The sequence below is a fragment of the Meriones unguiculatus genome, chromosome 10, assembly GCF_030254825.1.
Source record: "Meriones unguiculatus strain TT.TT164.6M chromosome 10, Bangor_MerUng_6.1, whole genome shotgun sequence".
NCBI classification, from domain to species: Eukaryota; Metazoa; Chordata; class Mammalia; order Rodentia; family Muridae; genus Meriones; species Meriones unguiculatus.
Genome location: NC_083358.1, coordinates 12,598,626 through 12,625,154, shown reverse-complemented (window position 1 = coordinate 12,625,154; position 26,529 = coordinate 12,598,626). Strand labels below are relative to the sequence as shown.

Below are 26,529 nucleotides of genomic sequence, written 5' to 3'. Positions count from 1 at the left end.
GCTGGCCCTGTCACAGAACAGGAGTTGGCTGGGAAGCAGGGAAATCTCTGTGGGTGTTCAGCAGAAGCCTACTGGATTTTTTAAAATTTAAAAGGCTTTTAAAAGACCAGTTTTTTTGAAGAATGGCTCCAGGCTGGAACACTCGGGAAAAGGGGTGGGGAAACAGGAACATTTTTCTTTCTTTCTTTATTTTTTTTTGTGGGGGGGGTAAGGGGATTAAAAAAAAGTGAAGATGACGTTTCTAAGCTTGGGGGCTCATTCTTGGATTCCTTGGATTCTTGTAAGCTCCCAAATTTTTTTTTCTAGGAAGTTCTCTCACAATGACATTTATTTTCTTAGCTATTTAATTTTGTAGCATGTGTTTTTTGGTTCTTAAGGCACTTTACTGTCCTCAGTATCTCTCTTCTCAGTAAAAGCTTCCCTTGGAGACAGAGAGCTTGGGAATGGACTGTAACCAGTCTTGACTGAGGCTGAATTATTCTTTGGCAGGAGAAGGATCCCTGAGCAGTCTCTGTGACACTGTTACAGTTGAATCGGCTCTACCTAGAGCAGCCTAGAAGGAAGAAACAGTGTTGCCTTAGCTCTGATGAAGATTTTTCCTCTTTTTAAGTGACATGAATTGTTAAAAAGAGTGACATCCATGAATGGGTTTCAGAGAAAGCTGAGTCAGTAAAGGGCTCTCCTTGCAAGCATGAGGACCTGAGTTCAGTCCACCGTTACCACATAAAAAGCAGCCTGTGATACTGCCTCCTTGTAATCCCACAGCTGAGAAAGCAGAGGCAGGCAGATGCCTAAGGCACACTCGGTAGTCAGGCTAGTCTACTTGGTGAGTTCTAGACCAGTGAGAGATTCTGTCTTAAAAAATCAAGTTGAAAGGCAATGTGGTCCACACGTTTACATGTTTATGTGTGTTCACAGGCAAACATACGCACCAAGGAAAAGGTCCCTTGTAAAGCTTTGCGTGGAATTCCATTTTAGGATGGAGGAACTCAAAGCCCTCATAGAAACTCAGAAAGCATTTCCAGTACTATTAACTCCTATGCAAACGTCCTTTGCAGGGTCTTGGTCTCTTCAATGCCCTGTTAAGATCACCATAAAAATCTTCTTAGGTAACTGTTAGACTGGGGCAAGCATTAGCATGGCTGTTTTTTTGAGATAGGAGAATCTGAGAGAACTCCCAGAGCTTCAGTTTACTTCCCTGTGCCTATAGATGATGGCTCCCAGCTCTCTGAACTGAAAGAACTAAGCAAAAAAGCAAAAGCAGCTTGCTTTTTCCTCATGGCAGCATGTTTGGAAAGTAAACATAGGAGCCTAGCATTCAGTAGGTGCATAAAATATGTATTGCATATCTGGTCTCTCATTTCTTTCTGATTTGGGGGAGGGGCCCACCTGCTGAGCTAAGGTCACTGTCACAGTGTATCTCAGGAGGGTATATGTTAGAGTTCCATTTTTTAAAAGATCCTCTTCTGTTGGTTATATTGAGACCAAGAAAATGAAATTTGAAGCATGGTAGGGAAACTTCAGTCTGGGGGACCATTTGGAGACTTGCAAGCTCCTGCAGGTTCTTAGCTGAAGCTGTACAGGATAGAAATCTCAGCGTACGGGCCTGTATGGTAAGTATAACACATTCTCTGTCTCTCTCACACACACTCTCTCTCTTCTATTTTTTGATCTATAGCCAGTCGTCTAATGAAATAGGGCGAGCTAATTCTCTTCAAAGGCTAAAATCCCTTGAGCCGAGCCTGCACTTGTGTGAAGACAGAGTGGATTGAGGCTGGGCAGGGAAGTTGTCACTATGACCTGGGAGTCTTTCATTTGGCTAATCTAACTCCATTACGTTTTGGAAGTGAACCCAGGTAGAAGGAGGGTTTGGAAAGGAATAGTCTCCAACCAGCTTGTAATTAAAATGGAACCTTTGAAGAATCACTCCTCTTTCAGCCGCTCCAGACACCCCCTTTATCTGATTGAATGCCAGGACATGGCTACCTTAAGCTCTGGTTGATTCTCTGCCAACGTATTTAGCTTTCAGTCACGGCTTGCCTATGAGTTTTGTGTATAGGGCTAAGGATGGGTTGTGAGATGCACAATCAGGAGCAGCCATCCATCCTCCTGTGGTCCTCTGTGGTCCTCCATAGTCCTCTGTGGTCCTCTGTAGTAGTGTCTGTCCTTAGGACTGCCTAACAACCACAGCTCTGAGCAGGAGCATCTGTTTTACAGCTAGCACCTCTTCCCCTGGTTTTTATTTTCAAACTCATGTTCCAAAACTGAATACTGGTCTCCATCTCTCTCTGCTCCCTGACTGTGAAGGTTTTGCAACTAAACAATCCTGTCATCATGATGGACTACACCAGCAAACTGTAAGCCAAAGTAAGTAAGTCCTTCCTTCCTTCCTTCCTTCCTTCCTTCCTTCCTTCCTTCCTTCCTTCCTTCCTTCCCTCTTTCCTTTCTTCCTTCTTTAAGTTGTTTATGTCAAGCAATTTGTCACAGGAACAAGAAAATTAACTAACACAACTAGCGAATTATTGCACTTAAGATTCGCTTTTCAAAATCTCCATACAGTGTGTCAAAATTTCAAAATACAAGAAGCAGAAACAAGGAAATATATCACCCTGCCATGGGATGGAAATTGGTCATGTATAAGGGTATCTTTCTGCTGCCTGAACAATTGCCTAACCCTCCTGTCTTTCCTATGATACAAACATGAAGTTTTTGTCTGTTTGTAGTTTATCTCTCACATAGCCCAGGCTGGCCTGAACTTTTGATTCTACTGTCTCTACCTTCTGAGCGCTGGAATTATAGGCATGTACTACCACACCCAGTCTTGAGGGGTGCTAGGCATAGAACCCATGGCTTTTGTGTGCTAACCAGGCACTCTATCAACAGAGCTGCATACCCCTCACATTACAAAAGACTTTCTTTTATAAAGTGAAAATAAATGCGACTTCAGAAAACGGAGCTTACTTTTGTAGACCTGTAATATTTAACCCAAGTAAAACAGGCCTGCTTTCTATTTAAACACAGTCTCAAAACAAATTCTAAACTGCCCTCTCCCAATTTAGCATTCCTAATCGGTTCCCATGGGAAAACATTGGTTGTATAGCCAATATCCATGCTGCATACAGAAGAGACATACAGTAAACACTCTGCCATACGAAAACTAGCACAAAATTATAGGTTAGGTAATGACCAATAATCTTGCATGTTCCTATTACTAATAATTCAAGGTATCTCAATTAAAACACAGTTTTGACCTATTGAACTGGCAAGTCGGTTGGTCCTTGATTGATTTCATGCTGATACAAGAAGAGGCATGAAAGATTGTACCCTGCTGCTCTTCCTTGGTAAGGTCAAAGGCTATCTTTACACACAGCAAACCAATCCAATATGATAGCTCACCCTCCTTTGTGTTCTGAGCATTCCAAACATAATTTGGTACTAGCATGTATCCAATATTTTGAGAAGAAAACTGTAAGCTGTGAATTTGTTAAAGAAACTGAAGTCCCAAGGTGGCTCCCAGACAGAGACCTAATTTCCAATGCAAGCAAAGGGCCCTAGGGATTTCGTGTGCATGATTTTCTTAGCCACCAAGCAGTTTTGCAAGCTCCAGGTTCTTGAATGCCAAATCCACCTTTGAGTGGAGGTGGAATGAGGGTGAGAAGTGTATGGGTATGGCCTGCATCACAGTAAAGAAAAATTCCTGAACGTTAGTACCAAAGGGCTTGGGGAAAGCCAATGAGGAGACTCCAGGCCATGCACATTGTGTGTGAGAATGCTGGGGAGGGAGGCTGGGGGAGTAGGTGTGTGTGTGTGTGTGTGTGTATGTGTGTGTGGTGCTGGAGAGAAGAGACAGAGACCAAAGCTGGGTAGCTTGAAATAAGTGTGCTTTGCTAGGCATCTAATGGGAAACCCTTCTGAAACAGTTCATTTCCCTAACAGCCGGGAGCTGGGTCCAGGGCTTACTTGCTTGAGGCATGAACATGGTGATGATCTCTGGCCCCAGTGGATAGGCACTGTCCTCCATGGTGTCTGAGAGAGCTGGAAGCTTGCAGAGATACGGTAGCTGGCTCGTGTCATCCAGCGAGGAAGCGCTACTCCCAGCCAGGCCTGAGCCACTTCAAAGCTCCCTTTCCACCTCCACCTTTCTTATCTTGCAAAATATCATAAACTCTGGATATGACTGCCAAGCCCTTGAGTGACAGACGACAGGAAGAAACCGTGGAAACCCGTCGAATAGGAACATGAGCTAGTCTCTGAGCAGGTATGGAAACGGCCTCAGATATTTCAAGATCAGAGCCGGCTGCTGGGGGAATGAAGCGCCTCCTTGTCCCATGTATTCAATACTCAGCAAATTGATCTGTAATGAGATCAAGTCCCTCAACAAATAAAGAGCTAATGCCAACCTAATCCCACACGGAAGATGAAAACGATGTTTCTTAGTCTTTTGCCCTGGCCTGAAAAGCCAAATGTTGGACTGTGTGAGACTGTGTGAGATGTGCCAGAGGGAAGAAAGGGAGGTGTCAGCGCTGGAGCTGCAGAGAACACTGAAGTATCAGGCAAGTTTCTATGGAGCTCCATGAACTAGAAGTAGCTTCCCCCTTCCCTTACCCTCCCCTCCCCCCCCTGCCCCCTCTCCTTCTCTCTCCTCCACTCCCCTCTCATCAAAAGACAGGGTTTTCCTGCATAGCTCAGGCTAGCCTTGAACTCACTATGTAGCTCATATTGGGTCCAAACTCCCCATCTTTCTGTCTCAGCTTCCCAGAGCCACCACACCTAGCTGAAAATGAAGAATTTCTCTAACCCACCCTGTTTCCTGGCTCTTTTCTCCTGCTGCTACTCTGGTGTCTGGATTTCTTTCTTTATGTTTTCAACTTGGTTTTCCTATCTGTGGGTTGGGAACAACACAAAACAGAATGTTTCCTAAGGCTGCAAGTCTCTTCTTGCCTGGCCCACTGTGCTACCCAGCTCCACTCATGGCAGGATCTGTGGCCACGTGCCCGTTTCTGCTCATGTCCTTGTGCCTCCAAGAGAAGTCAGTAGTTTCCCTTACAGGCCTAACCCATAGGTGGCTTTCCATCCTTAGCTGAAATCAAGATCAGCGTGGTCTCCCCTCCCCATGCCTTTCCCCAGATCCTGTTGTTCATGTCTCTCCTTTTTCTCCCACCTACTCACTCCCTGTCTTTTCTTCCTGGAAACCTTTGCTCAGATGCCACCTTCTCCTTCCTCCCGTCCAGCTCCCATTACACATGTCCTCATGGGAAGGGGTCCCTCATGCAGCACTGCAGCCTCCTTACTCCATTGTCCACTGTCTGATTCTTCTTCATCTAACACCACTGACAGGCACATGCTAATCCATCTATTGCTCACCACTAGAACAGCTTATGAGGACAGCTTTGCTTCACCCAGGGGTGTGGCTCAAGTGTCTACAGGAACTCCCAGCACAGGCTGGATACTTGATTAACAGCTAAAGAGGGATGTATAAATAGTCAATGAAAAAACAACTGAAATACCCTCAATCCAATGCCGCCTCTTCTTAGTTTGTGTAGAATATAGCACAGAGCTGACACTCTACCGATTTATCCATCTTTGCACTTGATGTTATTTAATCCTCGGCATGGCCTGCTCGGGTAAGAAAGAAGGGGGACAATCATAATAATAACCACGAGAGGTGATTTTGATCAAGTATATATTCCAGGCTACATGGTGTTTTTACAGCAGCTTCATCAAGTCTTAATTTCACAAGGTTGGTCCCATTTAACAGATGGGTAGCCTGAGGCATGATTTGGTGAGATGAGCTCCCACACAACCAGGAGAGCAGTCATTGGTATTGAAGCTTGTCGCCAAGACTAGCAGATTCTTCATTACACATTACAGCCTGGAAAGAAAGTGAAGCTCCTGGGGTCACTTGTCTCACAGGCAACTCTAAGCTAGGATTCCCAGTGAGGCATTGTAGACCCCGATTCCTTTGATGGCTGGGTGTTGACTTGGTGTTGACTTGGTGGTAGAGTCCTTGTCTAACGTGCACAAGGCCCGGGATCCACACACCCCTTTTCTGGGTTTTGTACTTTGCAGCCCAGCTCACCCCTGCAGTCCACACTCTGGAGATGGACTGGTGCATGACAAGCACCCTACATAGCACCTCTCACAATGTGAAGTGGCTGAGTTGAGTCTAGACAAGGTGGGGAGCTGCAGCCCTGCCTGTATCTCAGCAGGACATGAGGGGGATCAGGTGTCCGGTTTGCATTAGTCTCTGGTTCCTCAGGCCAGAAGAACATGGTTGTATCACTCAAAATTCAGTATCAGGGGCTCCTGTTGATTAGATGTGTTCTTCATCATCACCCTGATCCCTGCATCACGGACTGGTCCATGGGTCCATGGGTCCATGGGAACATTTAGATATGTACTCGTTCCTAACATACGAACATAGCATAGATAGAATAATGTAAGGCTCTCAGCATCTGGGAGACCAAGGGAGGCTACTGTGGGGGCAAGCCTGTGAAATATCAGAGGGTCAACCAAAGGGACATGGTCACAGGCCAAAATGGTCCAGCAGATCCTGTTATTAAATCCAGGATGAGCAAAGTTAGCTGACAAGATCAACCATGATCTTAGAGACCTGTGACAACTTCAACTCCAGGTCTCTGTATGAGGGAGAAATGCTGAACATCTCATGGCAACCAGAGGTCTAGGTACAGTGTTTCACAGAAACAGAAATCTTTATACCTTAAAACCAGAAGAAAGGGGCATTGATCTAAATCTGGGACCCAAAGCCACTAGGATTGTCTGATAGCCAATGCTAGGGCATGTTTTCCCATAGGAGACCACACCATGCCATAAACACAAAGCACTTCTCTTATCTAGAATTATATTTTTTATAGTTTCAGTTGCCTACAGTTAACTATGATTTGAAAATATTAAATGGAAAATGCCAGATGAAAAGGATTAATAAAATTTAACCATTTAACAAAATGACAGTCCATTCTAAGCATGGTGAAACTGTAGGCCATTTGCCTCCATCTGGCCCTTTATATAGTGTTTCCATACTGTATATACTATTCTCCTGTTAGTTATTGAGTCTCTGTGTTTGTTTTCAGAGTGATTCTCATGGAATATTAGAGTGTACTACATTAAGTAATCTGTAATTAGTAATCTCCCAATTATAAGAGAAATGGTGATAGCAATTTAGATATGCCAGTGGGAATCTGTGAAGTGATTCCTTCATATGGAAAGATAAAATTCTCAACTAAGAAAGACACTACACGGATGTTTCCAAAACCTACAGCGAGAAGAAAATAGAGTATAGAATATAGAATATAGAGTGTAGACAAGAAAAAGAATATAGAGTTGAGACCCATCTACAGTTCTAGGCATTCACTAGGGTTCAAAGAATACATCCTCTCCCAATAGGGAAAACTCGCTATACCTAGCCCTCTGTGATCAAAATTTAATCACCAAAACAAAAAAACAAAGGGCATTTGTCTCTTAAAAGAAACATAAATGTTCATAGCAGTCTCATTCAGAGTTGAGAACCTAAATGCCCGTCAGTAGGTGGATAAAGAAATGGGGATGCAGCGCACAACTCCAGAATGAGAGAGAAGCGAGTCCTAATGAATCACAGCATGCATGGCCAGTGTGTGCAGGCACAATAAGACAAATGGAGGACTGGCATGCATCAGATGTGTGTTCTATGCAGGTGACACACTAGGGACTCAGGAGCAGAGAGAGAATGCCATGTCCAGATTCGGCAAGATGGCGGCACCGGGATGACTCTCGTTCTGACCAGCAGCACAGCAGGATCGGCACAGTGACCAGCAGTCAGAACTCGTGGCCCTAAAACACAAGTGATTGTGTTTCCCAGGTGAGTCAGCTTTAATTCACCCAGCTAAACCGCAGAAGAGAAGATCCTTGTTCCGCCAGGCACTTGGTCGCCAGCCCAGAGCCACACACCAGCGTGCTCTGATCACTGTCCCAGACTAAACTGTGGGCACCACAACATCAGAGACTAAGATTTCCAGTCGAGAGATAACCCCACGGTGCAGAAAATGATTGGGACCGACCTTAGGTCACCCAGACATTCCCTGGAAAAGACTCGGGGTTCCGCGGGCGCCCCAGGAGCCAGCCCGGAGCCAGAGCCAGAGCCGAAGACCCAGGCACCAGCACAGAGTCCTGCCTGCGTGCCTGACTCACTGCCCAAGATAGAACTGTGGGCCCCAGGGCACCAGAGACTAAGTTTCTCTGTCAGGTGCAAACCCACAGGGAGGGAAACGGCTGGTCTGATCTCAGAGCACTCAGCTGATACCACCACCCCGAAAAGGTCTCAGGAAAAGTTACCCAGTTTCAGCAGACGCCCAGGCACCCAATCCCCAGAGAATGCCATGTCCAAAGCCACTGATCCTGACAGCCAGGGATTTCAGCGGTGGGGTCTTCCTCTAAAAGCCACTGGGCTTTGCTGGCAGCTGACAACCTTAGCCACTGTCCATTTTTCTCATGGCTTTTTATTTTCCCTTTGACTCTGAGGTGGCAAGATGCAGAGCAGGTAAAGGCCCTGGAAAATCTGGTTTGCCAGGGGGAATAAGAAGCACTCTGAACATGCTCAGAAATCTGGTAGATCCAGGGACCAGAGATCCAGGGTGGGGCATCCAGAGATGTGAGGTAAACTGTCCTTACCACAGAAGCACCCAGGGTAGTGGGGGCAGAGCTGCATACATGGAGCTACAGAACGAGGCTCAATGTAAAAGGCTCGCCTCCATCCACTACCTTCTTCCACAGGCAGCAAGGGCTTGAGCTCAGCTCTGCTGTGAGTCCACAGGCATCAGGCATTGCTTCCCTCAGTGAGAACCACCGGCCACTCCTCCTGTTACACAGCATTGATTTCTCTGTGTAGGCCTCCTCCGAAGGTCACAACCTACCCACCGTTTAACTACCTACTCAATATTTATTTTAGAAGACAGCCCAGAAGGGTGGAGCAATTGGCTCCAAGTCACACAGCATGTGCACACGAAGGCAAAGAAAACCATCAAGCATGTCGTATTTGACTCCGGGGAGTTTCACCATTTTCGCACTGGCCCAAGGCTTGTGTGTTTTGCCTTTTCTTTCCTCTGTAATTTGGTGTGGATTTTTCTTTTCTTTTCAAGTTTGGAGACGGGGGTTGCCTGCTGGAGCTACAAATTAATGAATGCAGACATAATCTTGGGTTGGATTTATTTACATCTTCCATAAATCATATTTATTGAGTGCCTGGGGTGTACAAGGCGTTGTGAGAGGTCCCGCACATTAAAGCAAAGAAAAAAAATAAACATTTTAGACACTTGGTATATACTGCAGACTACTTAAATATCCAAAGGCATCAAATAAATCATCAGACTGTTTAGAAATGGGCTCTGGCACGCTCCCCACAAGCCTCCATACAAATCCTGCAGTTGAGCAATGAACACTCGGGCCTGGTCTCCAAAGGCCCCGGGATATTTGTTAACATGAGGGAGTAGGTCAGAGGTCCTTGGAGTCAGAGTTTGTGGAGATCATGGCCTCCTTTTAAGCCTCTCCGCTCAGACTACAATGTTCAGTATTCTGTTTTATGACACGTAGCCATGATACACAGGCAGCCTACAGTACCATTGTATCACACCACCTCATCCAGAAACTAACTTTCTTTCTTCTTTCTTCCTTCCTTCCTTTCTTTCTTTCTTTCTTTCTTTCTTTCTTTCTTTCTTTCTTTCTTTCTTCCTTTCTTCCTTCCTTCCTTCTTTCTTTCTTTTTCTTCCTTTTCTCTCCTTCCTTCCCCTTATTAATTTCTTATGTTCTCCCTCTCTCATCTCTCTCTGACTTTACCTTTTCTTGTTTATGTAATGAGAATGTGTGTGTGCGTGTACACATGCAGCTGCACATGAGTGGGTGCTCGTTGCACGTTTGTGTGTGCACATGTGAAAGCCAGAGGACAGTCTTGGTATCAGCATCAGTCCTGACATCACCTACCCATCCATTTGTTTTGAGACATGTCTCTAGAAGGTCTGCAGCTCACGAAGACAGGGCTAGCCCACACTGCAAGTTTCACCTGAGTGGAAATGTGGCTTTTCTTCTGTTTAACCTTCCGGCAGATGGGAAAGTGCTTACTCTAGTTGTGTATGACAATATTTTGCAGCCAGGCTCATTCCTGTACTGCACTTACAATTGAATGCACACAGCCTGTGTCAGGCTCCATGCTAGGCACAGAGGAGGTGAAAATACAAAGGTTGTGCCTTGTTCCCAGGGATCCCACAGTCTAAATGGGAAAGCACACAAATCATATGAGGAAGACAGCAAGACAGCGATTATAATGTGGCTCTCCGTAGGGTTGCATTGTACAGGGATGGGTGGGGGCAAGGCTCCACAGAAGCCAGACGGGAAATACCAGAAGCCAATGTGGTGGGGTCATTTTGAGCCAGATTACAGCTATAATTGTGTGTGTGTGTGTGTGTGTGTGTGTGTTTTGTATATATGTAGTACATTCATGTGAGTGTATAGGCACACACACTTCTGCTTTCACATATGGAGACCTGGGCAGGATATTGGGTATGTTCCTTTGTTGCTCTCTGCATTAATAGTTTTGAAACTCACTGAAGTCTCCCATTTCATCCAGGCTTGGTAACAAGCTCTCAGGAGCCACATGTCTCCATCTCCCAAATGCTGAGGTTATAGGTGCATCCATGTGTGGCATTTTACACAGGTGGTAGGGATTTGAACTTGGATCCTCATGCATGCAGAGTAAGCACTCCTACCCACTGAACAACCCCTGCCCCAGTGCCAGAGATCATAGGTACGTCCATATATGATGGATATGATAGGGAGACATCAAGGGTTGTTGTAGCAAGTAGTGACAGTATCGGATGTGTGTTTAGAAACAGCTCTTTTTAATTTTTAAATAATTTTCCCTTTGGAGTCCTCTTTACTTTTGAGAGTAAAACTGAGCGCTTGAGCAATGCCCTGGCATGCCTCAGACAAACCTTGTCTAGGTTAAAGATTGCTCAGTAGGGGTAATATTCAAACCCAAATGGACAGAACAGTCATGTGGAAAACATACAGAGTTACAAAAGGCAAAATGTCCATGCCTTAGAAACACTCAAGTTTATGGAGGAAACACAATAAAGAATGAGGCAATGGGTGAGGACAGGAGAGAGAATTAATGCGAAAAGGAAGACAGTGGTTTTCTACTATAAGTGTACAACATGTGACCTTGCTCTTGGTCAGGAGCAGAAGCCTCACTTTCCTTATTAGAAAGAGGGACATCTCCTTTATTTCTCCCAGGGTTGGATGCTCTCTATCCACAAAGCCTGATGCAGAGTTGACATTGTTCAGATCCCTTGAATACGGTGGGCCCTCCCAAAAGGCTCCTGTGTTCAAGGCTTAGATGCATGGAGATTAGCTTTGTGGAGGTGACTGGAATTATGAGGGCGGTAACTTCATCGATGGCTTAAACTCTTGGTGAGTGCTGGGGCGATGGCTTTAGTCAGTCAAGTTCTTGCCTTGAAAGCAGAGGACCTGAGTTCGATCCCTGGAACACACAGAGAAAAGCCTGAACAGAGTAGCTAGCATTTATAATCTGAGTGTTGGGGAGCTACAGGAAGTGTGAGGTTGCAGATCCTGGGGCCCACGAGAGAGCATAGCCTACATGCTAAGTTCTAAGCTAAGTGAGAGACCCTGCCTCAAAAAGACAAGGTAGGTGATGCCCGGAGAAGGACGTATGAAGTTGTCCTTTGGCCTCCACGTGTCAACATGAGCACAGACATGCGTGTGAGCCCCCACATAAACAGACATGTATATGTGCATGCACACTAGCACATGTGTAGCATTTCCTGACAAATCCTAGACAAATAGGCTGTTGGGGGGTAAAGGGACATGGTGGGTGAGATAGAATGTATGCCTTTGAAGGGATAGCTCATCTCACCACCTTCTTGTTCTCTCTGACACGAGTAGACATGATTCTGTCATGTCTTTCCATCATGAGTTTTCTACCACGCTTAAAAGCAATGGATGAAAACAGCCACAGACAGAAAGCCCTCAAGCTATTGGTCAGCATGAACCTTTCCTCCTTGTAAGTTCTGTGTCTCTGGTATTTTGTTCCTGTGAACAGAGCCTTTGGAGCTAGGTATGGCCACATCGCTCGCTAGTCCTCACTAAAAAATAATAATAATAATAATAATAATAACGAAAGTGTCACATGCCACTCCTGGGCCAAGGATTTCAAACTCTGAAAACTGGTTATAACTTTTTCATGTTAGCCTTCTCCCCTCCCCTGGCTTTAGGCAGCTTCCATCGAGGCCCTTGCTGTGCACAAACATACGAGTTTTTTGGACATTGCAAATGATAATGCTACCAGAGCTCAAACTTGAGACCCATGCACCTGAGTGCACTGCAAAACAAGCAAACAGGAAAATGCCATTTCACAGCGTTTTAATTGTTTAGGGTTTTATATGAGGCCATATTCATTAATACCCCCGAGCACATAAGGCCTGCAGATTGCAAGTTGGACACACTTACATTTAGGGGCTAGTGAAACCAGGATGGAAGAAGAATGGTTTCCTGACTTAGTGTCTGGAAGAGAGAACCATTTCCAACAAAGATCTCCTGATGGGACTCAGGAAGTTTCTTTGTGTGTGTGTGTGTGTGTGTGTGTGTCTGTCTGTCTGTGTGTCTGTGTGTATGTGTGTGTTAAACTACTAAGTTTAAGGCTCGCTTATTACAGCAGCTGGTACTGCAGTAACTCATACGGTGTGCTTAATCAGGTAAACTGAAGGTGTAACAAGTGTTTAATAAACACCAATAAAGAGAGAGCACAGCATACCAGCTCCGAGGGCCTTCTCCTTTTGCAGTGAAGGAACAAAGCACAGTTTCGGGGTGATTGCTCTTCACCAGTGTCTTTGGAAGGAACTTGGAATCAGCCATCCCTGAGGAGATTCTGTCTTGGAGGAAGTACAAAGCCAACCACTGCATCTCTCCCCTCCCTGCCCCTCCATCCTGCCAAGTGCTAACTGCCACCATTTAGCAAGTTCCTCCATTTCAAAAAGTTACCATTTACTCACCGACCTGGCGAAGCTGTCAGTGGCTGAGCAGTGGAACTTGGCCAACTGATTAGTTTTGATGGACTGCTGCGTGGAAATCCAGGCGGTGTCACTAAAGAGCCTGTTCATCCAATTAACCAAATTACTACGGGAAGCTCTGGCCAAGTGCAACACTGAGTGGACTGCTGCTCCAAGAGGTCAGGATGGAAGGGGAGGCGATTCTATCAAGAGTCTGCCCCCTCCTTTCTTGTCTCCCAGCCAAAAGGGAGGGCTGAGCTGATAGACCGGGCCAACAGCGCCTTTCCCTGTGGCTCTCCTGTCTGCTTTGGAAACTGGGGCTGGACTCTTTTGAAAGATGCCTCTATATTACCATTGCTTTGTTTAATTGTTTCACACTGACTTTTTTTTTTTATGAGGACTTAGTCTGTGCTGGGTACTGTGAAAGCTAGCAGACAGCACAGGGAGAGGCTATGATCTCTTTCTCTGTAGGCATATGTATAGGTGGGTAGAAAAGTATGTAGAGTCCAAAGGACAACCTTGGGTGTCACACCTCAGGCTCATCCATGTAACTATCTGGCTTCCTCTGGGGTGGGGGAGCTTCCCTAAGGGGTTACATGAATTATTGGCATTTTTATTCTGCAGTTCTAGTTATGATGTAGGGAGTGAACTGGGAAGAGGGGTTGTGGAAGCAGAGGGACAGTTAGGAAGCATGACAATCAAGTGATCAAGGGATGGTCTCCTCAACCAAGCTGAGGACAGCTTGGAGATCAGGTGCCAGAACTGAAGTGCATCCAGTGAAGAAAAGGAACGACCTTGCTGGTGAGTGGATGTGATAGAAAGGGGAGAATTCAGACAGTGTTTCTATGTTTATTAAATTCTGTCATGTGTGTGATTTCTAAATACCAGCACTGCTAATCTACTTCAGAGATGATGGCAATGATGATGATGACTGAGAAGATGGAGTTCCTAACTGCCTTTGATCGGTACCTGTATGCTGGGTACAGACACATGACTCTGACTTCCCAAGGCTGTGAGGGAAAAACAATCGAAGTCAGATCTTTGGGATGTGACAGTTAGGATCAGATAGGTTCAGGTCTCTGTGCGTGAGTATTCATGGAGATGTGTGCATGTATGTGTATGTATTTGCTGGCCAAATTATAACCTCCAGCATCATTCCTCAAGTGTCATACACCTAATATTCTTAATATTTTTGAGACAGTCTGTCACTGGCATAGAATTTGTCAAGTCTAGAATTTGTCTTGTCTAGACAAGCTGGCCAGGAACCCCATTTATCCACCTGTCTCCACCCCACCCTCAGCACTAGGATTAGAAGAATTTTGCACTATGCCTGTCTTTTCACATGGGTTCTGAGGATCAAACTCTGACTAGCTAATTTCCTAGCCCCAAGTTCAGGCTCTTGTTCAAAGTCATACAAGATTATGGCACATTCAGAGTCCTGATTAGTCCCTCTATGGCTCAGCAGCCTATACCCATCACAGGGCCAGACAACCTTTTTCTCCATTATGAATCCTCTAGACCAATGTCCCTATCTGAGAAGGAGGAGCTTTTTTTTTCTATGCCTTTGGAATAGAACTCAGTAGGCTGGTCATAGTGTTTTACAAGTGTTGAAAACAGAAAAGGCTGCAGCCTCAGGAACAATGGGGCTTAAACCTCACCCTTTCTACTCCCAAGTACTTCTCTGAGTTTTTCTTTTCCTTATTGGATGTTTTAAGAATTTAAAGAGCTTATTATTACTACAGTCACCACAATAATTATTATAATCACCATCATCACGACCATCACTATCACCATCATTGCCATCATCATCATTATCATCACTTTCACCACCATCATGAATGTTATCATATTACTGCCATCATTATTACTATCGTTATTATCATCACCATCACTACCATCATCACTATCATGAACCTTATTGCCATCATTATCATCACCATCACTGTCATGACCAGTCACCATTATGATCATGACCATCATCACCATCACATCATTATCACTGCTGTCACCACCAGCACCATTCCACCATTACTGTCAAAGTCAACAGCTTCATCCCATTTATCACCACCACCATAACCATTATCATCACTGTCATCATTATCATTATCACCACTAGCAATATCACCCTCACTGCCATCACCATTACTATCAGCATCATCAGAACCAAACTCAGCTCTACCAAATGCTAACAATACAGGAGTGCAGAGTGCAAAATGGCACATCTTATCGAAGTCTACTAGAATTCTGTGAAGTGAGGTCATTAACTATTAACTCAAAATACAGATGTAAAAACTATGGGTTAGGGAAAATAAAAGAAGATCCTTCCATCACAAGCCAGAAAGTGGCTGAGGTGAGTTAGAATTAAAACATGCTAAAGAGGGTATGACTTTCTTGGGTCAAAAGTATTCATTATTATGATAAACTTTCCATAATGTGAAAATATCCCATGAGTATTTCACATCGATGCTAATAATATGAGTCACTTCAAGAAAGGAGAAATCATGTTGACATTATCCCTGTCACCCAAGCCAAATGAGAACTGTATTTATGTCAGAGTGAAAAATGTTCAGGTTTGACAGGGTTGACAGAAGCTGGAAGACGTACCCAGGTATTGACAGGGCCAACGGATGCTATGAGGAGTGCAGAGGCATCTGGATGGATCCCTCTGAGGGACATCATGTCACATTGCCCTCAAAATAATGTGTTCCAGGGCTGCACATCTAAGATTATAACAAATTATGCCCGTAAGACCCAACTGGACCCTCAGGAAATCTCAACCAACCAACCAAACCCAAATAAACAACAACAAAGTAACAACTAAACCACACACGTGTTCGTGTATTCCAGGTCTTCCTATACTTCTTATTTGTCCATGAGTGGTGGAATCTGTAGGCAGGTGCATGACCACTTGAGCCATCATCAAGGCTGTGGATGGTGCTTTATAAGGGAAGGAACAAATCTGTTTGGTACTGGCTAGTTGCATGACGTTGGTGAAATCCACACCTGTGTATTAATGCTGTGCAGTGGTCAAGAGCGTCCATAGCTCACACCAGCCACTTTGTCAACAGTGGAAACACTTTCAGCTCACTTGACATCAGATTGCACAGCCCAAGTCATGGTTTGTGTCACACATGTCAATACTCCCCTTGGCTTTTCAAGCACATACTATGGGCATTGCAACTACAAACTTTGTGGGAAAGTCTGTTTATGTCATCTCATTCTTGAATCTGAATCAATAATCTTTTGAATACAATCTGGATTGTGTCTCTCTTTTGGCTGTTAGAATTTTTCTCGTGATAAACAGGCTGGCAGATTTGCTGTCTTTGGCAGTAGGTCTAAAGCTTTGCAGATAGATTATTGACTTGGAGTTTTTCTTACCCTTCATCTTTCCCAGCTGGGTGTAGGGAATTCTAAGAAATCATCAAGGTGTGACTGTGACAATTAATAGGAAGAACAGCCTACCTAGGGAAGAACTTGATGCTCATGGTAACATATCTCCTATAATCTTTGAACTGTTCATATTTGCTCACCTCCGACCTGCCCATATTCCATAAGACATTGAGCCTGATCTTGAAGGGGCCTCTAATGACATTTTCAAGGACTTTAACCCTCCTTATTAGATGGTATGTGGTGTTTGCTGAACACCTCCTAAGCAGTTTGTGTCTTTTGAGATGAACTTTCATCTAGCAACAGCCAAGAGTTGGCAATCTTCACCTCTGTGTTGCAGGTGAGAAAAGGGAAGAGCTAATGAGGTTACAGGCCATGTGACTAATTAGTGAGTGAAGATTAGACCCACATCTGTGAACTTGCACAGAGTTCTGCCTCCCCAAGTGCTCCAACTGTGTGAACCTCATGGGACCCTGGTTAATTATGCAGCCTATTGTTCAAATTGGGTTGGCTGTATGCAAGGAAGTGGTATTATGAATGACCTGCTGAGACACGAACACACACTGGGACGTAGGCTTTCTTGAGCCTTAAAGATTGAGTTCCCGTGATCTACTTCAGATTCACTGAATTGGCTCTACAGTGATACATCTATAAGCAGTTCCATAATGTTGGGCATTAGGTTGCATTGATGTTTGGGTACTATGATTATTATTCACTTGTTTGTTTGTATGCTTGATTTACTTTAATAATTCTCTCCAGATAAAGCCCAGAGTGTGATTTACATGTGGTACATTCGCTCTTATTATGACTGGACTTGGAGCAGTTAACAAGGCCCTCACAGCACGCCACGCTTCTGTGGCTCAGGGCTAATGCATTGTAACTCCCTTTCCATCTCATTTTGGAGAAACAGGGCAGGGCTAATGCTTGCTAAGCACCAAAAAGAAATGATATTCTGATAACAGGAAGGAAAGAGTCACTCTCTGTTTGGTAGCAGAAAAAAAGCAAATTTAAAATCTTTCTCTCATGTTAAAAATGAAATAAGCTCTCTGAGGATTAGTCTTCTAGGAAGGAGAGCCGGGTACTTAAGCTGAGAGTGGGCTGCTTCTACCTCATGCTTTCAGGTGAAAACAAACATTACAGGGAGTTAAATGACATGTGAGAGCCTGTGTGCTGCCATATCCTGTGGGCTGTCACCATGAACACAGTTGTGTTGCACACTGATAACTCAGCTGAACAATGGTCAGGCCGGGACATCAAATTTGACAACTATTTTTGCATTTCTGATTTTTTAACATCTACCTCATTTCCTGCTGTGTCGTTGTTTTACCTATGTCCTAGTGAGACCTGACCACAGAGGCTCCTTAGCATTCAGTAAGACCTAACCCGCTGCCTCAGTTTAAAAAACTGGTTTTCATTTAATGTATTCTGATCATGCTCTCCCCTTCCCAACTCCCCCCACCGAAAGCCCTGCCCACCTCCTTCTCTACCTAACTCCAAGCCCTTTCTTTCCCTCTTTACAGAACAGACAATCAGAAACAATCAAGAAACTCTCTGTCCCAACCCACCCCCAAACAAACACATTGGAAATCAAAATATACAAACAAATGACTGATCAAATTATACAAGCAAAAGATAGAAAAAAAAAAACCTAAAAAAATTTCCAAACAGAGCAATGTGAGACAAAAAGGACTACAAAAATATCATTGTTAGTTTTGTGTCGGCCATCTACTCCTGGCCATGGAGCCTACTGTGAAATGTGGCTAATATAGCCAGAGAGACTCCACTGGAGAAGACTACTCTTTCTCTGGTAGGGGTAGAACCCCCATGTGCTTCCCTCTCTCGGTGCTGGGACCCCATCTCACTTGAACCCGTGTGGTCTTATGTGTGTTGTCACAGTGTCTGTGAGTTGGCACTCAGCCCTAAATAGGATGTCTTCATCAAACCCTCCCCTTCAGGCTCATGGCCTTATAAAAGAGAAGGCGGAAAGAGTGTAAGAGCCAGGAGCAGTGGATGACTCCAAAGAGACGGTGTCTTCTAGATACAACAGGACTGATCCACTGGCCTGGCTTTTAAAAAGTTTCCAATAAGTAAGACCTATATGGCAGGGTGAGTGAGCACAGACAGCTACACTGGACCTTTATCCACACTTGGATAGGTGGCCATGCCATGACCTTAAGTAGGCACCCTCCCTTGGCACTTGGTATTGAGGGGATTCTAGATGGATGTGGCCAATGACTGACAACCAGACCAGATTTAGACCATAAATAGTAATTGGGGAATTCACTGCCTAGGGAAGAGGAACCCAGTTGGACAGACACAACTCTCCTTCCCACCGTGGCTTTGCTGGTACACATGGGGCCATGCAGAGGTGCACAAAGCCAGACTCTTGCCCTTACAGGGCTCTGCCACACCCATCAGGCCACAGCTGGGACTCAGTCTGGAGGATTGCTGCTGACATTTGCATAACATGTCGTCATCTCTGACCAGCAGAGTGGGCTCCAAACTCAAAGCAAGATCCCCTGGATCTGCTTTAATGGGCAGATCAGTGACTTCTGTCATTGGCATGGCTGGAGTGCATCCTTTCTGACATGGCTCCCAATCCTGCCTATTATCAGGCAAAAGTCTTGTGCTCTCCAGGTACAGAGCGGAAAACAAAAGCGGCAGGGCAAGTGTCAGAGAAAGATCGGAGGCGGGTTTAAAAGGATATTCTGTATCAAGCCGTGCCAGGCTGGGGACAGCCTGGCCAATAGCAGGGTCCATAGAGCTTGCCCTGGCTACCTGACTCCTACTGTGCAGCCTCACAGGCCCTGTCCCTATACAACAACGACCAAGAAGTTAGGAGAGCTCCCATCTTAGGTACCCAAGTTCCCTTTAGTGCAGCACCACTGGCTGGACTCAGGTTGTTTCCTCACAGGTGAGAACAGCACGTCAAAGTCAGGTTTCTTTCTTTCTTTCTTTCTTTCTTTCTTTCTTTCTTTCTTTCTTTCTTTCTTTCTTTCTTTCTTTCTTTCTTTCCTTCCTTCCTTCCTTCCTTCCTTCCTTCCCTCCCTCCCTCCCTCCCTCCCTCCCTCCTTTCTTTCTTTCTTTCTTTCTTTCTTCCTTTCTATGTATGCCCACATATATGCAAACACACACATATGCATATGCACACTCTAATATACATACATATATCTGTGTATATCTTACATATATACACACATGTGTCACACATGTATATACACATATGCACACATGCACATGTATGCATATATGCACATGCGATTAAAAATTAGAAATGCGCTCTCTTTTTTTTTAATATTGTCCTTTCAAGGATGTTTCTATTTGCATAGTTTGATCTCTTCCCTACCCAGCACCAACATTAGTGTGACCTTTTCCTGCTAATTGGAAAATCTTACGGAAATAAACCCTGTCAGAAAATGAGAAGTGGCTCCCCCTTTGGATGGCCAAACGACCTCAGAGGGGGAAAGAAGTTCTGAATCTCTGCTCCTTTTGCACACACTGCAAAATCTTTATGACTTCGGAGAGCCTTGAAGCCCGGTAATGCCCCTCCAGTGCAAAGCGGAGTAAATAAATTTCTTCTTATGACCACTTTGGAGAAACACACAACCAGATTTACTCAGCAGGGATAGATAGTGGACAGGATAATGAAGAGAGAGTAAGAATATGATTTGGGTTTACAGCCTCTTCTGTCTCTTTAAAGGGTTTTAATCCTTTGGAAACAGGATACGGGGTCCATTTCCTTAAAGATACAGTGTCCCTTCTGGGACAGGCGGTGTTATAAAAAGCGAAGATGTAACATCTATCTCGCAATATTGATTGGCACTTTAGTGTGATAAAAGGGGTTGAACCTGAAGGGGAAAGAGGCAAGAAGGTAAGTGAGAGTCACTCTTTGAAGAATTCAAAGTGTCCCTGTAATATCAGGCCAAACTTCAATGACAGAGAAACCAAAGTGCCATTTGGACCGGTGACGCCCATTGACAGGGCTCAGCAGTAAGGGTGGGTTTTCAGGATGGTTGTCTCTCTCACCGGGAAATCAGTGCTGCTGTTGAGAATCCGATGATTGGAGGCAATTCTCATATTGACCCCAAATGAGTCAGGCCAGTATGTTGCACCATTGTCTGGCCTCAGTGACAAGGTCTTGCCTCTTGAGATGTATTACATTAACCACTCCAGTGACCCCATGGGTTCAAGGCCCCAGATTCATGGAGACTCATTTCCTGGGCTCTCCAGTCTTTTGCTCTGCCCTCTCCCCGGCACCTGGGGCTGTTCTTGCCCTAGAGCAGTCTGTGACTGGTCTAGCAAATAAGGACACTTCACTTTGTCCAGCACTCACTGAGTCTGGTAAGTATATCGAATGCTTATAATAATTTCTGGGTCCAGGTCATCACACTGATATATGAATAAGAAAAGCAGGCTAGAGTGGGTCCTCTGTTCTGCCCAGCGAACATTTCTCACAAATATACACGCTTCTATTTTTTTTTATTTCAATTTTAAGATTTACAAATGATTTGTTTGTTTGTTTGTTTGTTTGACTCAAGGTCTTCCTATGTAGATCTGGCTGGCCTAACTTCCTATGTAGGGAGGGCCTCAAATTCACAAAGATGCACCCGTCTCTGCCTCCTCAGTGCTGGGCTCAAAGGTTTGCACTGCCACACCCAGCCCCAGGGTTATGGTTTTTTGTTTTTGTTTTTGTTTTTAATGTGTGTCTTTCTGATTGTGCCACTGTGTGTGCATGTGGAGGTCAGGGGTCAGTGCTTGGTGTCCTCCATTGTTCGCCACCTTATTTTTGACCCAGATTCCCTAACTGAACCCGGAGCTCACTAATCCAATCAGGCTGGCTGGCCAACAAGTTCCAGGAATGCTCCTGCCTCTGCCTCCTCAGCACTGGGACAGGTTTCAGTCAGGAGTCCGGAGCTTTACCTGACTGAGCTGGCTTCCTGTCTGCTTCCACAGGTTTTTATTCCAGGCTTCTTAGAAGCTTTTATTGTTGTTTGGTTTCTGCTGACAGATGGCACCCTATGAACTCAGAGGTGGCATGTTTGTGCTCCCCAAATCCCCATCTCTATGCACTCTGTTTTCTTTTCTGCTGCTTTTCTTTTCAGCTGCCCAAACAAATGGCAGCTGAGAGGACAAAGGGTTTATTCTGCTTATATTTTTTAGGTCACAGTCCACCATGATGGGACAAGTCAAGGCGGAAACTTAAGCAACTAGTCAAATCAAAGCTGCAGTCAAGAGCAGAAAGAAATGGATGCACCCACACTGCTTGCTTGTGAGTATCTGGAATGGAACTGAAGAGCCGGATCTTACCACACTCAGGTGTAACAGAAAGTGACATGTCAGGTCCCCAGTGACAAGTACCAGGAGAAGCTTGAAGGGCAGCAAGGGGACGGACTTGTCACCTGTACAGAGTGAGACAACTTGGCAACCCTACCACGGAGGGGCTTTCTGGGAGAGGGGCTGCCTTATCTTCTTTGAGACCCCTGGGAAAAGACATGCTGACACTAATGATATCAAACAACCTCATTTTTGCAGCCTGAAGTGCGCATTGAGGTGACACGGTTATTCTTTTGGCCCTGGTTCCTGTCTCCACATTTAAAGTGCCCAGGAAGTATCTGCCTAGAGCTCTGGGCAGCCAGAGACTCATTCAGACATGCCCTTAGGGGATGTGACACCTGATTGAGGGACCCTGGAGAGTGACCAGATCACAAAATGTCCTGCCAAAAGCTGTGGCAGCCACACCCTCGACTCCAAGTTAAGTCATTCCTCTCAGCTCCAACAGTGCTTAGGGCCAAAGGCAGTAACGTCATTCTGGAGAATCTCGTCACCTGCTCCTGTCACTGTTGGATTTCTTACCAAAACTAACATGGGCCATCTCTTCTAAAGTTACTAAGGGTGTTCCAGGACACTTGGGCTTTAAAGCTAAGACTAAGGAGACATTAGAACACAAGGCTTAAAACCATGGGTAAGTGACCAGAGGGACCAGGGATTGATTCCTGACTCTGTAGTCACCTGAGAACATGGCAAATTTCTAAGCCTGAGAGATGTTGATGGAATTGCATGAAATGTGAGTAGACAGCATTCATAGGGCACTGTGTACCATTTCATTGGAATGACTTTATTAGTGAAGTATTCTATATTAGATTTTAAAAAATTAGTAGACAGGAGCTTGGGAAAAATAGCTCATTTGGCAAAACACTTGCCATGCAAAACTAAGGGGCTAGAGCTGATTTACAGAAGCCATGTGCATGTGTGTGCATGCAGACACACAGGCACACACAAGCCATATGATACCATATGATACCACACCACACCAAATAAATGCCCAATGCCATTTGGCTCATAAGAGGTAGGGGTAGTTAGCCAGGAAATTGGCTTTCTGGCATTACCAACAGATCTGGCTACTTAGGATAGCCATGGTTGCATGACTGGCCGTTCTGGACAGGTAAGTCCTTGTGGTAGGGTTTGCTCTGTGTATTATGGAATGTTTATCTAGCTGTCACTAGCACACACCTCTACCTAGTGACAAACTGAAATACCTCCAGGTATTGCCAGATGTTGGAGCTGGTGGAATGAGGGGCTTACCTCAGTGCCGGGTAGGAACAATTCAGTAGACTATGAGTCAGGTGGAATAGAGCATGTGAGCATGTAGATGTTGAAATGTGAAGTCATGTGCTGGATCTCGTTATAGGAGGTCAACAGTTACAGACCTTACCCATAGCTAAGGTGGCATAGAGTGGGGAGGAAAAAAAAAAAACTATTTTGAGCTTAAAAGGCTGGCTGTGTTGAATGTGTTCATATATACCAATGGCCATGGACTACCACACAAATAGACTTTCCCAGTTCATGGACTCGGAAATGGAAGATGACATTAGGAACACGACACCTATAGCGTGCCTGTCATAGGTCATGTGCTTCTGGTAGCCTCATGTCCAACCTGTTGTCTAAATCCTGGAAGGTAGGCTTTTAGTATTTGGCTCTTCTAAAAATGTGGCTGAGGTCCCAGGAGGGCAAGGGGCCTTGTTTAGATTGTAGCGCATGTCTGTAATAGAGCTGAGGTTTAAATAAGAATATTTAAGCCCCAAGTGAAATACAATGTCGTCTGATTGCTTCTTAACATTACAACCATCCTTCTGGACTTTCCAGACTCACACACGTTTTGGAGGCGTCTCTATATGTCTGCTGGGACATCCTGACCATTATGTCAGCCAAGAGGAGTGTAGCAGGCAACGATGAGAGGATAATTTCCCTGAACACTGACTTTGCACGAGAAGAGGAACGCAGATGCAAGGCTGGGGCCAGGCAGGAGAAACACAGGGCCTGGAGCATGGCCAGCATTCCCTTCACCAGTGGCTGATAGCAGGCACTGTACCATTGCCTGGGGCCAGAGGGTAGCTAGGAGTGATCAATGGACACTTTCCACCAGAGGGAATAAGAGAAGAGATTTTCAGAACAGAAGCCAATCAGGCACATAAAAGAGATCTACACATGGACAGCTAAGAGCAGAAGTCGGGTCTGGAAGGTAGAATGGGGTGACAGTGTTGTGACAACTCACATCTCAAAGGAGCCAAATGAATCTGGTGGTGAAGAAGAAAATTGACTCTGAGCCCTCTGGTTTCCATGTCGTTCCAACATCCCCTGGAAGCAAGAACTTCATGGATGCCCTTTTGACTTTATGCTTTGACACCGAATGTCCGTCTCCAGCCCAGGTTCGCCTGGAGCCCACGGGGTACTTCAGGGCGGCCTCAGACTTGCACTGATTCTCTCCTTTCAGCACCAGAGCTGTAGGGACTACAGGTGTGCTCCTCCATGCCCAGCTCTTGGTTGCATTTTAGTTAGCACTGTGCCACTCTGACAAGGCTTCCACCCTTTGTCTGAGCTCCGAGCCACAGAAAAGAATGAATCTGTCCGAAAAGTAAGAGGAGCTTAATACTTCTAGTAAGTGTGCATGTGCATGCAAACAAAGGAGGACATGGAAAACAAATTTGGCCCCTAGAAATGTAGAGAGACAGTGTCAGATTAAGAGTAAGGAACGTGGGCGACAGAACCCAAGAGCTGACGAGGCACTGGGGAAGAATGGAGCTGTTTGGGAAAGAGTCACAGTTATTTCCTAACATTTTAAAAACCAAAGTTGGCTGGAAAATAAAAGATTTCTCCTTTCTTGATAAGATTACACTTTCCCCTCCACCATTTAAGTCATCACTCACTCTAGGACAGTTAGCCCAATGTCTGCTTTCTGGAGGGTTCCTTCCTCAGACTCCCACATGCCTTGGCTGAGCTTAGACTCGACTCCCCAATATTTCATAATGTTCCCTCCTGGAAAATGCATTCCATGTTCCTAAAATAGAATTGGACCTCTAACTGGGAGCCCTAGAAGCCAGGGTGGGAATTGAGTTTACAGCACAAAATAGGCATGCTTTCCACTGAGGGCATTGCTCAGGGCGGGATCTGGTCCCCTAGAGATGGAGCAGGAAGGAAAAAGACAACAAGAGACTGTGTTGCTTCCCTTTGCCCTCCCAAGACTTTGGCCCACTGCAAGACTCCAACTTATAACTTATACCAACAGTGGAAAGCCTCACGCAGGCCCAAGAAGGTCCTTCACAGCTAGAAAGAGATGGAGCTGGGATCCTTCTGAGGCCTAGAATTCTGGAACCAAGGGAGGAATGTGTGGAATAAAGCCTGGGGTCTGGCATTGGAGAAGATGTTTTTGTTTCCCAAGTCTGTCCTGTCCGGCACCCTTCAGCTTCATCTTCTCTGTCATGGACTCTCTCCTGGCCCCTTGTTTTGTTTTTGCTTCCTTTTGTTTCATGAATTAATTTGGAAAGCACCCAGCACTCACATAGGACTATCTTAATCTAAAGTGAGGCCTCTTCTAGTACTCAAGAAGAGTCTAGAGATACAATGCCAATGGGAGCTTCCCTTGTGAGGGCCATGCTAGAGGAACAGCTGCAACATTGCTTGCCCAACCAGTCTCACAGCAGCATGGGTGCATGTAGTGAGAGGTTTGGCTGTCGTGGTGGCTTCCTATCACACTGTCACCATTCCCTAAGGGAGATGAGGTTTTCTGTGAATAAAACTTAAACCATTTCCAAATAGAAATATGGAGCCAGAAAAGAGCTTCTTCATCTTTGCCATAGCTAGGATTTCTAGAATTTTCTAGGCCAATGTCCCTCCTATTCTCTTTAGAGTCACATCTTTACCTACACATTCACACATGTGCTCACAAATGCATTCACACACATGCATACCCACACAGGTACATTCATCCTCTACAGACACATGAGCACACCTACCCACACAGAGAAAGAGACACACACGCCCATTTCACCCACATACTGTGCATGTGCACACATGGACACTCACACACATACACAAACACACAACCCTTCATCCTTACAACGTATCTTGCTGACGCTCTATTCTTGGAAATTCTTGATTTTAACTACAGAGCAGGAAATTTTCAGGCCATAGAGTTGCTTTGCGGGCATCTTCCCCAGCCCATGTAGAAAGCTGGCCTCACTTGAGCGATCGTAATTGCAGCAACCACGTTCTGGATCCTAAGCCTCTCACCCACATACACAAGCATTCATATTCATTCATACACACACAGAGAGAGACACACACAGGCAAAAAAACCATCACACATAAAACAAAGTAAGATTTCCAGTTCTGCAAAAATCTTCTAATTTTAATTCAATGCTAGAGTTTTTATGGGTACAGCTCTATCTAGTGCCAAACTGGTGATCACAGGGGCCTTTGCAATTCCTACTAACACGTCCAGTTCAACACATCTGATCACTGCCAGCCCTGGGCTCTTGACCTCCTAGATATTTCTCGGGTTTGCTCTTCTCCCAATTCCGCTGTTACCACCCTGGTCTAAGTTACCACCACCTCTGCCTGAACCGGTGCGGCAGACTCCTAATTGCTCACTCTGATTCCACTCTCGATGCCTTGTAACCCAATCTCCTCATAACCCCGGGCAATTTTTAGAATTAGTCCGTACTAGCTACCAACACCTTAACTATCTCGCGTCAGAGGCTTCTGGATTTCCACAGCTCTGACGTCAAATAGCAAGACGAGTGTCGAATTGGTCAGC

At 45.1% G+C, this 26,529-nt stretch overlaps 1 protein-coding gene and 1 long non-coding RNA gene across 2 annotated transcripts in view; one reads left to right on the top strand and one right to left on the bottom strand.

The window, feature by feature from the left end:
* Maf (MAF bZIP transcription factor) overlaps nucleotides 1-26,529 on the bottom strand; it is a 344,454-nt gene that overhangs the window by 95,179 nt on the left and 222,746 nt on the right. The gene's annotated exons all lie outside the window — the stretch shown is intronic.
* LOC132656805 (uncharacterized) lies at nucleotides 13,334-25,023 on the top strand. The gene is made up of 3 exons (XR_009594534.1): nucleotides 13,334-13,850; nucleotides 21,597-21,705; nucleotides 23,580-25,023. It is a non-coding gene; the product is annotated as an uncharacterized LOC132656805 (long non-coding RNA).